Genomic DNA, 13,835 nt, shown 5'->3' on the forward strand with positions numbered 1-13,835 from the left:
ATTTTTGTTTCTGATGTACTTTAAAAAAATTGCTGTTTGTTTTTGAGTCTTTTGCAGGTTGCTCTTCAAATTCTTTTTGGCATGCCTAATTATACTTTTATACTTAAGTTGCTAGAGTTCATGCTGCTTTCTATTTTCCTTGGTAGGATTTGACTTCCAATTTTTAAAGGATGCCTTATTGCCTCTAACCATCTCGTTTACTCTGTTGTTTGGCCACAGTAGCCTTTTTTGGTCACCTTACTATTTTCTTTTCTATTTGCGGGTATATGTTTAATATGAGCCATGAGTATGATGTTTTTTAAAAGTTTCCATGCAGCTTGCAGACATTTCACTCTTGTGAATTTTTCCTTTTAATTTCCATATAACTAGCTTCCTCATTTTATTTAGTTCCCCTTTCTGAAGTTAAATGCTACTGGGCTGGGCTTCTTTGGTATTTTTCCCCCTACAAGGATGTTAAATTTAATTACATTACCGTTGCTATTACCGAGTTGTTCAGATATATTCACTTCTTGGACCAGATCCTGCGCTTCACTTAGGACTAAATCAAGAATTGTCTCTCCCCTTGTGGGTTCCAGGCCAGCTGTTCCAAGAAGCCGTCATTATAGGTGTCTAGAATCTTTATCTCTAAATCCCATCCTGAGTGACATGTGTCCAGTCAATATGGGGATAGTTGAAATCCCTATTATTGTTGAGTTATCCATTTATATAGCCTCTCTAATCACCATTCTGGTCAGGTTGTCAGTAGTATATTCCTACTGCTATATTCTTATTATTCATGAATGGAATTTCTATCCATAGAGATTCTATGATACAGTTTGATTCATTTAAGATTTTTTACTATACTTGACTCTGGGCTTTCTTTCACATATAGGTCCACTCCTCCACCAGTCAACCTACTGTCATTCCTATATATGTTGTACCCTGGTATTACCATGTCCCATTGATTGTCATCATTCCACCAAGATTCAATGACATGTGCTGTGATGCCTATTATATCAATATCCTCATTTAATACGAGGCACTCAGGTTCACTCATCTTAGTATTTAGACTTCTAACTTTTGTCTGACCACAGAACTGCAATGTTGCCAACCCTGATGACTCTTATGATGTTTCATGTTTTTTCTTAAAGTCCCAGATCCTGGAGTCATGTGATAACATGAGAATCTAAGCTTTCCTGGGGGTGGGGAGAAGAGAATTTCTACCTCTCACTGTTGTGGAGAAAAGAGTGAAACCCAAAGGCAAAGAAAGATAACCCCAAATGTATTATTACTATTTAAAATAACAGAATTGTTAAAAGAATCTTATGATTTTTTGTAGGGGGCCTGAATCTTGATTCTTGCATGCTTGGGACTGTTGGTACTAGGACTGGGATCCAGGAAGTTATGCATCCCTAACCTAGTTCTGACATTAACTCACTGTGTGACCTTGAGCTTCTGATTTAACCGCTCTGTATCAGTGATGCGCTGTCGGTATTTTAACAAGAGACATGCACAGCAATACTCTGTGATCAATCTATTCCAGCGTGGAAATGCTCACAGAGAGGTGAGGAGGAACTGGGGGAATGTACTCTTTTATTTTTCCATTGAACTTTCCTATAGCCACAGCCAAGGCAGAAGGCGCCGCCATTTGGCAAACAAACTTCTCAATAGCTGCATTGGATCTCAAAATAAAATAAAATAAAATAAAATAAATACATAGTATATTGATGGCATGGGATAGTGTTCGGCCAAGAAGGGGGTAAGATGAAGACCTTGTAGAAGGAACGTCCTTTTATAGGACTTTTTTTTGTAAATATTTGAGATTAAAAGCAACCCGGCCCATTCCAAAAGTAAAATAAGCTGCACTTTAGATATATTTTGGTGAGCCCCTGGGATGTGTCACTGTAACCAGAATTGGGCTGAGATCCATGGGAGGTGATGGAATCATTCCACTCATTCTTTTAGTTTAGTGACAGGATTTTCACAAGGCCTGCTGGGAGCCCTGGCTAGCTTCTCTCAACACATCAGTGCTCTGTTTCTCAGCTGCCACATTTGAAACGACATGACTAAGTCTTTTTGGACACCCCACAAGAGAGTTGAGAGGATCCATTTGATGGCATATGTAGAACACTGTATAAATGCTTAATGCCCTTCTATAATAGGAGGAAGAAAAATTAATGACAAGGTAAATTCTGGACCTCTAGCCTTGAAATGTCAATCTTATGAGGTGCTAAGTGACCTCAGTGCCCACCGAAGCCAATGGGCTTTCAGGGTGCTCAAAGCCTTGAAGGATTGCGTCCTGCCAGTATTTCTTTGAATTTCTGCCAATTCTATTTATCGCTAGAAGGCTTTTAGGAAAGAAATACAGTATATTTTTTTGCTAAACAAACTTGATGATATTGAGCAGTGGGTGAATAGAATCAAATACTATTCCACTGTACTTTAGAGTTAAAACCCAGGGTATTTGTAGTATAAAAAAAAATCTCTCAGCATAAAGGAATGAAGCTTATATATTTTATACTTATGGCATTGTAAGAGTTGTCTCTAGCTAGTTAATTGATACTCTTTGGCTACTTTACAGGAAATAATCTTAGGGAGCAGAGGCAATCAAAAGGGAAATGTGCCCTGGGTCAGAATCTATTTTAACATAGTGACGTGTGCTATGACAGATATATTCCAAACATGTTGACTGCTTCACTATCTCAAAACATTTTTAAATGCTTCTTGCTCTTGCAATAAGGGGAAATGAGACCTCAGATACTAGTCAGGAATGGAGTGGAGTATGAATGAGGCCAAAATAACCCGTCACCAAAAACAAAACCCCCGTATCTGAATGGAAACACCTTGGAGGTTTCGAAGGGTTTAATTAATGGGATCTGGACCTGGTGTAGAAAACTCTAACCCATTTTCTCTCAAATGTTCTTTCGCAAAGGCCACTCTAGTGTAATTTGTGCAACAACAACAAAAGTTTTACCACCTTGCAACAGAAGGGTAAGTGCAGCGCCACCATGCATCTATCCAACAGGGTCACCTGGTGCTTTTTTCTGTTTGATTGTGTAACCCACACACCTCCTGGGTGTGGTGTTCTGTTCCATGTAGTGGCACTGAGACCACTTAGAGAAAAAGAGATTAATGAGTCTGTTCTACAGCCTTAGCTAACAGCCATATGGCTTTTAACTCATGCAGTAGAGGCTCATGCATTTAGCTCCAGAGGACCCAGGTTTGATCTCGCCCACTGACAACTGGGGTCTGTTGGTGTTACAACTGTAAGCATCCTGAGGCAGAAACTGTGTCTTGCTTTATGTCCTGCTTAGCACAAGCCCAACCTCACCATCAGTGCTCAACACATAAAGAATAATATTCTTTCTAATTTAGGATCTGACCCAGAAAACACTCATGTACAAGAGTAACTTTACTCTAGTGAGTTTAGTGGGACTACTCATATGAGTGTTTGTAACATTGGCACCAATAGGCCCCAGTCATGTGAAGATTTAGTGTGTGTGCTTAACTTTCTGTGCCGTTAGTTGTCCTAACTTCTTTTGGTAGGCAACCGGCTTTTCTATACATCTGTACAGTCCCATGCACCCCAGCTGTGTTACATAACTCATAAAGCTGGTTGAAAGCTATTCATTGACCATATTACTGGACACATTTAGTATTTTATGTAATCGTATATTCAACAGATCCATTTTTCTGGTATTTGACCAGGTGTAATGAATGAACCTAAAACCACAACATTTATATAAGCATCTCAACTTGTGGCTGGTTTTCTGCACTGAAGCACTGAACTTTTATAGGGTTTCCTGTCACAGATATCAGTACTTCTAAGTCTTGCTTCTGTTTAAAATCATCTGGTATGCCTGTAGCAAGCTGGGAACACCTTACTTTTCTTCACAATTCTCATACATAACGGGGCTGGGTGAACTACCTTTCCATGCTATTAGGGAGTAAAGCAAGCAAAATATGAGATTTAATTTATAGTTTACAAATAAAGCTGCAGAGTAATTAGTTAGTTTGACACTTTATTAGAGATGCGACAAAAAATCCCTGTCACAAAGAATCTTTACAATGGCACATATCGAAGAATAAAAGATGGGTTTTTTTTTAACAAATTCATTAGAATGACTACACACGTCAGCAGCACATTTTTCTACATCGTCACTGACGGATTTCTGGATTTTATTCATAACTTCCTTATGAGCCACATGCCGTAACAGAATGAGATCAATACTAAGCTGGGTGGGAGACAAAATTGGAGTCTTTCAATAGCTTCAGTCTTTGAACCATCCAAATAAATATGTAGGTTTCCTAAAATCCACTCCCATACCAGGTGAATCTGGCATCCTGACGATTTGGACTGGTCCAATTCAGCTTAGTTTGATGCATTAGGATTACCCAGAGCTAGCTGAAGGCCCCTTAGAAAACAGTAAGTTATGGAAAAAGAGTGTAACACAACAATTTTGGTTTTTGAGGATGTGACAAAACAGTCAATGATCATTTTGCAATTTCACCATAATTTGTAACAAATAATACAAATACATAATAGAATTCATACACTATTCAGAAAACAAAGAAGCACATACAATATTGTTAAAATTCACAGCAACTTTTACTTCAAATATTTATGCACTGTTGAAATAATTAGTTTGTTCCATAGTGGTAAAGTTCAGGCCTGTTTTTTGTATGTGTGTTTTTAAAAAACAATCAGGACCTCTTTTATGCTTGTAAAGGCGAAAGGATTGATCCTAGTAGGTGCTGTGCAATAGGAGTTACTGGTGCTTAGTGCCCCTCAGAACCAGTCCTTCAGTCAGCTGTTGTATTAGGCTTTGAACCTTCATGGCTGAAGTCAGTGGGAGTTATGCCGTTGATTTTAATGGGAGCTTGATCAGAGCCTTTTAGAATAAATTGGAACTGCTTTGCGCTAACCTTAACTCTGACCTGAAAGAGCTACACTAATTCTTTTTTTAATTCTGAGAGTACTTGTGTGTAAAGAAAATTGTACTAAAGTGCAGGGTATTGTATTTGCTCTCCAGTAAAATCTGTATAAGAACTTCAGTTTGCATACAGACTGTACTTCCAGAGAGTAGATGCTAGAGCTGTATCTAACCAATCATCATGTTTAAAATTATATGTCTAAATATCAATGCACTAATCCAGTCTTCTTTTTATACGAATTTCATTCACTGAGAATTCACTGAGACAGATATTGCAACATTACTCTCATTCAAGACATCACTTCCAAACTGAATGTCGTAAACATAAGCTAAGTAACTTTCTAAGCAATAATATTTGAATATAAATAGTTAACTACTCCATTTGGTTATGACATATAGTCTCTTTCAGTTCAAGCTGACATGTTTTTCTGTAGTACTATTATTGAGATTACACTCAAACAACTGTGTAAATGAAACATGGTATCATATCTAATCTGTTCCATGTAATCTGTACAAGGATGAAAAAAGCAGATCAGTGTTACAAACAAAACTGCAAAGAAAGAAATTGATGTCACAATATTTAGAATGAGATGGGGCACAATTGCTAAATTGTTAATTGTAATGCATATAAAATTAAAATACAGGTTATGAATAATGCGGACATATCTATATTTAATCACAACAAATGAATCGAAAACAAAGGGCCATATTTTCAAAAACAGCATCTAAATAATGTTTTTTTCACATTTCACATAATGTGTGAAAAATCACTTGTGCCCACAATTTTACATGTGTAATCATTTCTGTCTGCAAAAGAGATTTTAGGCATGCAAATGATTTGTTGTTGTTGTTTATTGCAGGCCCAAATGATTGTGCCTGCAAAATTGTGGGTACAAATTTAGAGGCTTTGTTGATACACCATTAAGATGCGGGCCTAATTTGAACTCACAGAACCTGGAAATATGTGCAAAAACCAATGATATTCAATTTTTGGCAAAAGTATAAATTAAGGGCCAAATTTGTGCTGGTGTAAATTCAGAGTAATTCTAGTGAAATCAAAGTCCTGAAAGCAGTAAAAATAAGAGCATAGTTTGGCTCAGAGTGACTCAAGAATGTTTAGCTCAGCTCTCAATACTCTTACTTTTCATACAAGAACATAACTTTAATGTAGGTGTATGTGGTTTGTTTTTCTTCTGTTTGTTGACTTTTATAACAGATTTTAAAATGTGGACATGTGCCCAGTTCCAGCTCTCATTGCAACCTCTGGCAAGGAGAACTAAAGGAATAGGCTATATTTCAGATCAACAACAATATTTTCAAGTATACATGTTGCAGTACGGAGAAATAAAATATTCTGCTTCAGGAGAACATAAGCTTGTCATTGCATGGGTCACAAAGGAAGATTTCTCCCAACAGAAAGCACTGCACAAGTATCTAGCTGTACTGTGGGGGCTCCCCCCCCCCCAGCCTCCTCTAAAGTAAGGTATTGGTCAAGGCTACTGGTAGGATATTGAAGTTGATGCACTCATTGCCTAATGCAGTATGGCAAATACTACCAGTCAAATTCATCCCAGGTGTAACATCGGTTTCACTGGTGTTATCTCAGGGATAGATCTAGCTCATTGTTCCTATCTTTCCTATCTCCCCAAATGCTGCATGTTCTACAGTTAGCAGATTTCTAATATATTTACGTTGACCCCTCCCCCCTTAACACCATGCTGAAAAAGTACACATCTTCCTCTCTGTTCCTTATCTGACTTATCCAGTCACTCAATTTCTCTGTCCCTGTGACTCCTGCACCATCATTTTCCAGCATAATCATAGACCCATTGAAATGTAGAGAGCTTGAGAGAGCTTCAAGTACAGCCTCCTGCTCTGAGGGAGCTCATCCCTGACAGGAGTTTGTCTAACTTCTTCTTAAAATCCTCCAATGAGGAAGGATTCCACAACCTCCCTTGGAAGCCTGTTCCAGAGCTTAACTATTCTTAGTTAGAAAGTTTTTCCTAATAGCCAACCTAAATCTCCCTTACTGCAGATTAAGCCCTTTACTTCTTGTTTTACCTTTAGTGGACATGTACAACAATTGATCACAGTCCTCTTTATAACAGCCCTTAACATATTTGAAGACAATTAGCAGGTCCCTACTCAGTCTTCTTTTCCCAAGACTAAACATGTCTAGTTTTTTTTTAACCTTTCCTCATAGGTCAGGTTTTCTAGACTTTTATCATTTTTGTTGCTGTCATCTGGACACTTTCCAATTTATCCAGATCTTTCCTAAAGAATTGTGCCCAGAATTTGACACAATATTCCAGCTGAGGCTTCACCAGAGCTGAATGGAGTAGGATAATTACTACCCGAGTGTTACAAATGATAGTCCTGTTAATACACCCCAGAATATTATTAGCCTTTTTAGCAACTGCATCACATTGTTGGCTCATATTCAATTTGCGATCCACTATAACCCTCAGATCTAGCCAGTTAGGTGATAGTACTGGTGAAAAGGATCTGGGGGTTATATATATTTTTCAGCTGTGCCTTTGATTTAACTTCCTAATTCTTGTTGATTTCAGACCAGTTCTTTAATATGTCAAAGTCATTTTGAATTCTAATCCTGCCCTCTAAAGTGCTTGCAACCCCTCCTAACTTGAGTCATCCACTAAATTGATAAGCATCCTCTCCACTCCATTATCCATTATCCAAGACTGACTCCTGCAGGATTCCACTAGAAATGCCCTCTCAGTTAGACAGTGAACTGTTGATAACTACTCTTTGAGTATGGTCTTTCAACTGGTTGTACATCTACCTTATAATAATTCCATCTACACCACATTTCCGTAGTTTGCTTATGAGACTGTCATGTGGGACTTTGTCCAAAGCCTTACTAAAATCAAGATATATAGTCAAAGAAAGAAATTAGGTTGGTTTGGCATGATTTGCACTTGACAAACAAATCCATGCTAGCTATTCCTTATAACCCTATTATCCTCTTTGTGCTTATAAATTGATTGTTTAGTAATTTGTTTGTGTCTTTCCAGATATCAAAGTTAGGCAGACTGGTCTATAAGTCCACTGATTTATAATGTCAATGCTTGTTTCATTATGCACTGTAATATCATTTCTTATCTAATAGAGAAGGCATGATATAAAAAAGTCTATTTAAGATCTTGTTTAAAGTACAATAAGACTAATGAGGCTTGAAGTCATCATGAATTGTTGGAGCTTTATATAACCACTTAAATGTCCACTAACAGGTGGGAACTCATGTTTATTATTAAGTTAAAAATCATATAAAATTAATTATATTTTTTAAATAGTTCAGTACATTAATACATGTTTCTAGCAAGGACAGCAAGCTTTTAGGGCTGATCCTGCACATATTTTCTCTATGCAGAGAAGCTACTATTGTGAGCATTCTTATTGACTTCAGGGATTTCCATAACCACTGGGGATGAGGGGAGAAGATCTGCCTCTAACCACTTATAATTACCATAAGCAATCTAAAATTGTACTTTTAGAAAGAGAGGCTAGCAGCTGGAAGACAAGATACTGGCCTAGATGGACCATTGGTCTGAACCAGTAGGGGCATTCTTATGTTGTTGTTTTCACATTTGCAGCCATTTAATACAGGGTTACGTGTTACAGACACACAGGATTGGCTTCATAGAAATCACATAAAGGTAGTTCAGCATATTCTCAGGAATCTGGAAAAATATTTAGGCTACAATTCCGCAAACATGTACGTGCTTAACCTGATGCACTTAAACTCAATGGGTCACAGTGCATAGGATTAAGCATCTGCATAATTATTTTGCAGATTATAGGTCTTCATTTGTTATTTGCTAGCCAATGGTAGCTAGATTGTGGGGCAACTTAGAGATAGCTGACTTTGTTTTCAAAATCTTTCAGATCACAACTTGTGAGAATAGCTAGCGATGAACTTATTATTATGCTCATCCTCCCTCTAATCTTCTGTCCTACTGATTATCACACTCACTTATGGCCTCTTTGTTTCAAATTTTTTCATCTTCCTGTGCATTTGTACAGTGTTTAGCACAATGGACTTTCAGTCTAATATAGTAGTAATAATCTGGACACTAGGCAGACTAGTTTCTGATTCAGCAGATTCACCGGTTCTATCATGTCCACTCAGTTTCTCTTTTATTTTATTTATTGGACCTGGATAGAGGGGTGTGTGAAAAAGATCCTGACATTACATATAACAAAAGGACGTTATCCACTACTTTACCTTGTCCTATCCCCCATACCTCCAACACACATATTCAGATTATTATGGTTCAGGAATAACCTATGAATCCAGTTTTGCAGTTTTAACTTTACCATACATTTGGTTTTGCTTACTTGGAATTTTTTTGATAGCATTGCACTATAAAATTGCTTTTATATTTTTTCATCTCTGAATAAACATAAATGCCTCTGTAAGATTGCCCAGAAAATCTTATTTTATTTATGTCATTTGTGAAACTCACTCAGGTGACTGTTTCTTTTAATTTCTCTTGTGATCAGATACCCATAGTTAAGGCCATCACTTATGTTGAAAAATGAAATAGTACAGAGCTGAAATTGTATTCTCAGACCTAGAGGGAAAAAAATTGTTCATATTGTACATCTTCACCATACAGTATTAAATCTTAAAAGGCTTTTGTCATGAGATATAATCACCTAGTGCTCTGTACAGAGGAAAACGTGTTTTCTCCTGTTCTGACAGCTGAACTTCTGCTGAGCTTTCTTGTTTGATTGTTGTGTGGCCTATTTTGAATTTTTTTCCATGTTATTTCCAAAGTACCCTAACGATGCTGAACACTCCCTTTCTCTTGATTCCCTGTGTGCTGAGATATCAAAGTGGAGGGGGCAGTTCAATAAAGAGAATATTAAATATGCAGGGCGTCCTGTGTTGATTAGTAAGATGGGCAGAAGTCAACTTTTATTTTTGTACAGTTTTGATGGATAATATCAATGTTTATTTTTAAGGATTTTTTTCTATTTTTATCAATTTAAATTTTCACAGTTGTGCAAAATTATGGGGTTTGTGCATTTTTTTCCAATTGAAATTTTCACGCTTGTGGCAAATTGGAGTGTGTGTCACACAATGGCGGGGTCAGCCAATAGTTATTTCATGGCAGTAGATGCTGGGATTCAAAAACGTAAAGTTTTATAACACAAATTGTCAATATCACACATCATAATTTACAAAGTAAATATCCTGAAATCAAACTCTAATAAGTTCTCAAGCAGCATTTTTCTGCTTTTGCCTATCTATAAATTTTGATGATTAGTGATGGAAATATTTTTTCGTTGGTTTGTGTGTGTGTGCGGTGAAATCAATGTTTACCAACTGTGACAGGGCACCTGCTCTGCACTGGCCGTGAGAGGGTTAAAACCAGCCTAGGGAGGCTGAGCGGCAGGCAGCCAAAGGAGGGGCTGTAGGGGAAACAGCCAAATTAGGGCCGCAGCTGCAGGCAATTAGGGCGGTGGCTGGACCAGCCAATCAAGGCTACAGACCAGATTGAGGGAGCCTGCTGTAGGGAGCCCTAGGGAGAAGACTGGCTTCCTAGAGGGTTCCTGACAGGCTGCCAGGATTTACAAGCTCAAAGCCCTGGAAAGAGGGCAAAGGAGCTGGAGCCAGAGGCAGGAACAGAAGGAATTGAGGCTGCGGGGAAGTGGCCCAGGGCATAGAGACAGTAAGCTGGAAGGAAGAGGCAGCAGGAAGCTGCTTTTTGCAGGGTACCTGGGCCGGGGCCCTGAGTAGTGGGTGGGTGTGGGCCCACCCTCCCACTAGCTGCTGAAGGAGCAGCCTGACTGTGGACTGTGGCTAGACTCTTGTTCGAGGAGTCCCCTGGAAGGGGGAGAAACCATATGGTGACGCGGCCAGAGGGCTGTGCCACGAAGCAGATGCCGAGAGGAAGGAGCCGTAACAGGTCTGCAGGAGGAGGCGAGGATGGGAGAGCAACCACCACCCGAGGGTGCCCCCGCTGGGACTGAGCTAATTCTTGAAACGCCCAGCAGGAGGTGCCAGTGTGGTGAGTGACCCCATGACACCAACATTTATCCATTAAAAAATCTAATTCTTCCAAGCCCGCTGATCAGGTAAGTTAGACTGAAAAGACTCATCATGCTCCATTTAAAAAAAAAAATGACTTCACATAAGGGAGAGTTTTAAGAAGAACCTACAATATTGCAGATTTTTTAAAATTAAATTTTAGGGGAAATCTTGAAATATTTTGAAATTTCAAACTTTAAATGTTGAGAGCAAATAGGAAAAAGTTTGAATTTTTTTCACCAAATTTTTCTCAGTGCTAGGCATTACCTATATTGAAACTTCAATCCACTTGTAGCTGTCTGAGAGAGACTTGCTGTTGACCCAAGATAAAATTAACTAGCAGAACATCTAAGGGCAGGTCTACACTAAGGGTGGGGGTTGAACTAGGGTACGCAAGTTCAGCTACGTGAATAGCGTAGCTGAACTCGAAGTACCCTAGTTCGAACTACTTACCCGTCCAGACGCCGTGGGATCGAAGTCCGCGGCTCCAAGGTCGACTCCGCCACCGCCTTTTGCAGTGGTGGAGTACCGGAGTTGACCGCGGCGCTTCCGGAGTTCGAACTATCGCGTCTAGATCAGACGCGATAGTTCGAACTCCGAGAAGTCGAACTCACTGCGTCGACCCGGACGGTAAGTGTAGACTAGCCCTAAGTCTGCTCCACTACTTTTCAGCACATAACAAGTATACACAGGATTGAGTATGAGTAGACAGACACTTGTATGTCAAGTAGTGTGTCTGTTTACCAACTTGTTAAAACGTAAGACTTTGAAAGGCTTTATACAGATTTTGTTTTCTTGTTTATTCCCAGCTGTGAATTTATTGAATGTTCTTCCTATTTCATGCTATGAAAAGTAAGAAAATGGATTTCATGTTCTTTACCATCAGAAATCTATTCATTAAAGTGCATCATGATCTTACAATTAGATTCACTCTAATCTGAAAATAGGGAGTCTATGCTAGACAATAACTGTAACCAGCAATGGTTCTGGCTGTTCTCTAACCTTTGACCCAAGATTGTTCCTTTAAAAAAATAGTTACATTTCTTTTCAGTGTTAGTCAAATAACCTGCAAGATTCTGACTGAGCGCTCTAGGAAAAGTGGTGAGTGCTCTCAGTTCAGCACCTTTCAGGAGGCATTCATTGCCTTGCAGGTTTGAGCCTGGAGACATTGCACTTTTAGAATTGTCACAGTCAGATCAGCCTACTTTTGTCAGATGGACACCAGGTTTAGTTTGATTTCACTGGCAGAGAAAAGACATTTGCAAACTTCTTGCTGTATTTGATAGATCAGCATAAACAGAGCCTGATCCTCAAGTCTCTGCTTAGGCAAAACTTCCACTGAACTCTGAATCGATGATTAATGACATCAGATGGGAATTTTGCCTGAGTAAAGACTGCAGGATCAGTGCTAAAGTGTGCCTGGCCTTTTAAAAGAGAGTTTGAGAACTTATACCACAATTCAGCATACATGTAACACTAAGCAAATGTGTCATCCCACTGAAGTCATGGTAAAGTTACACACACACTTAGGTATTTTGATGAAACATGCTCTTAGCATGTTTTCTCCTGCCCCATGAGTCTGCTTTTGCTCAAAACAAGAAGACAGGTGTGTAGAGATGTACAGTAGCTCCTGGAGTCTGTGAGCAGAAACAACTCTTGGTTTAACACAGGCTGTCGTAAATATTGCATCAAAATATTAATAAAGACCAGAGTGATCCAGAATGACATAAGCCTTAGGCCTGAAATTAAGAGAGATGAAGCAGCATGGAAAGAGAAACATCTTTCTTCATTCTCACATCACCTGTAAAAGGACATGGAAAAAATAGTTACTCTGTCGATCATCTGTTATGAGATCAGAGGAGTAAATGGGAACATGACATTATTTCAGTCATAGTGCATGAAAAGCCATCACAAAGCCAGTAACATTATTCACCATTAGAGCCAGGTAAATGTTTTGGCCAAAACTTCTTGTTGGCAAACAGTGTAGCTTAAGTGACACCAAAATGTTTCACCACTTCATGTTGGTTATCCCCAAATTGTTCATGTTGGAAAAAGGCAAACAAACAAACAAAACAAAAATCCAAAAAAATCAAAATGTTTCATTTTTGACATTTTTGAAATAAAATGTACTGAATTTTTTTATTCAAGATTACTTTTAATTTAGAAATTCCCTTCTGTTTTATTTTTTTAAAGTAAAAAGCAACTTGAGATCAAAATGAAATGTTTAATTTGGGTCTACATTTCATTTGACCCAAAACAATTGTTCTTTAACTTTGATTCACTGAGAATTTTGAAAAAAAAAAATGGTTTTGAGTTGTGCCAAAAGGATACTTTTTTATTTTTCAGAATTGTCCGTGAACCAAATCAATTATTCACAGAGCTCTATTTTATGTGGCTGTTTGGGAAATTAGCACCTCTTGAGTTGTGCCAGCTATGTTGGTGCGGTAGATGAGGAAAGCATAGTTTACCTCTAAATTGTGGTATTTAGCCACAGATGTGTGTTGGGGTGGTGTGTGCAAAGTGGGCACACAAGAAAATGCCACACCTCTTTCATGCAGAGGAGCTGGATCCATGCTAGCTGTGCATAAGTCTCCATGAATGGACTTTTGGGGCAGGACAGAGGCGGAACCACTGGGGTCACAGTAAAATGCTCATGATATCTCCAGTGTATTCATATGAAGTACGTAAGGCTTGCAGCCCTATTCCAGTCTAATGGTTGGAATAACAGCCATGCATGGGCTGCACCATTGCCCCATTTTCTGACCACAGATGGAGTGAATTGCACAGCCTTCCACCAACACATGAAGCTGACTTATGGCTTGATCCTGCAAGATGGTGAGCACCTCTTGTGAGGTGTTGAGTGC

This window comes from Mauremys mutica, chromosome 2 (genome assembly GCF_020497125.1).
Source record: "Mauremys mutica isolate MM-2020 ecotype Southern chromosome 2, ASM2049712v1, whole genome shotgun sequence".
Classification (NCBI taxonomy): domain Eukaryota; kingdom Metazoa; phylum Chordata; order Testudines; family Geoemydidae; genus Mauremys; species Mauremys mutica.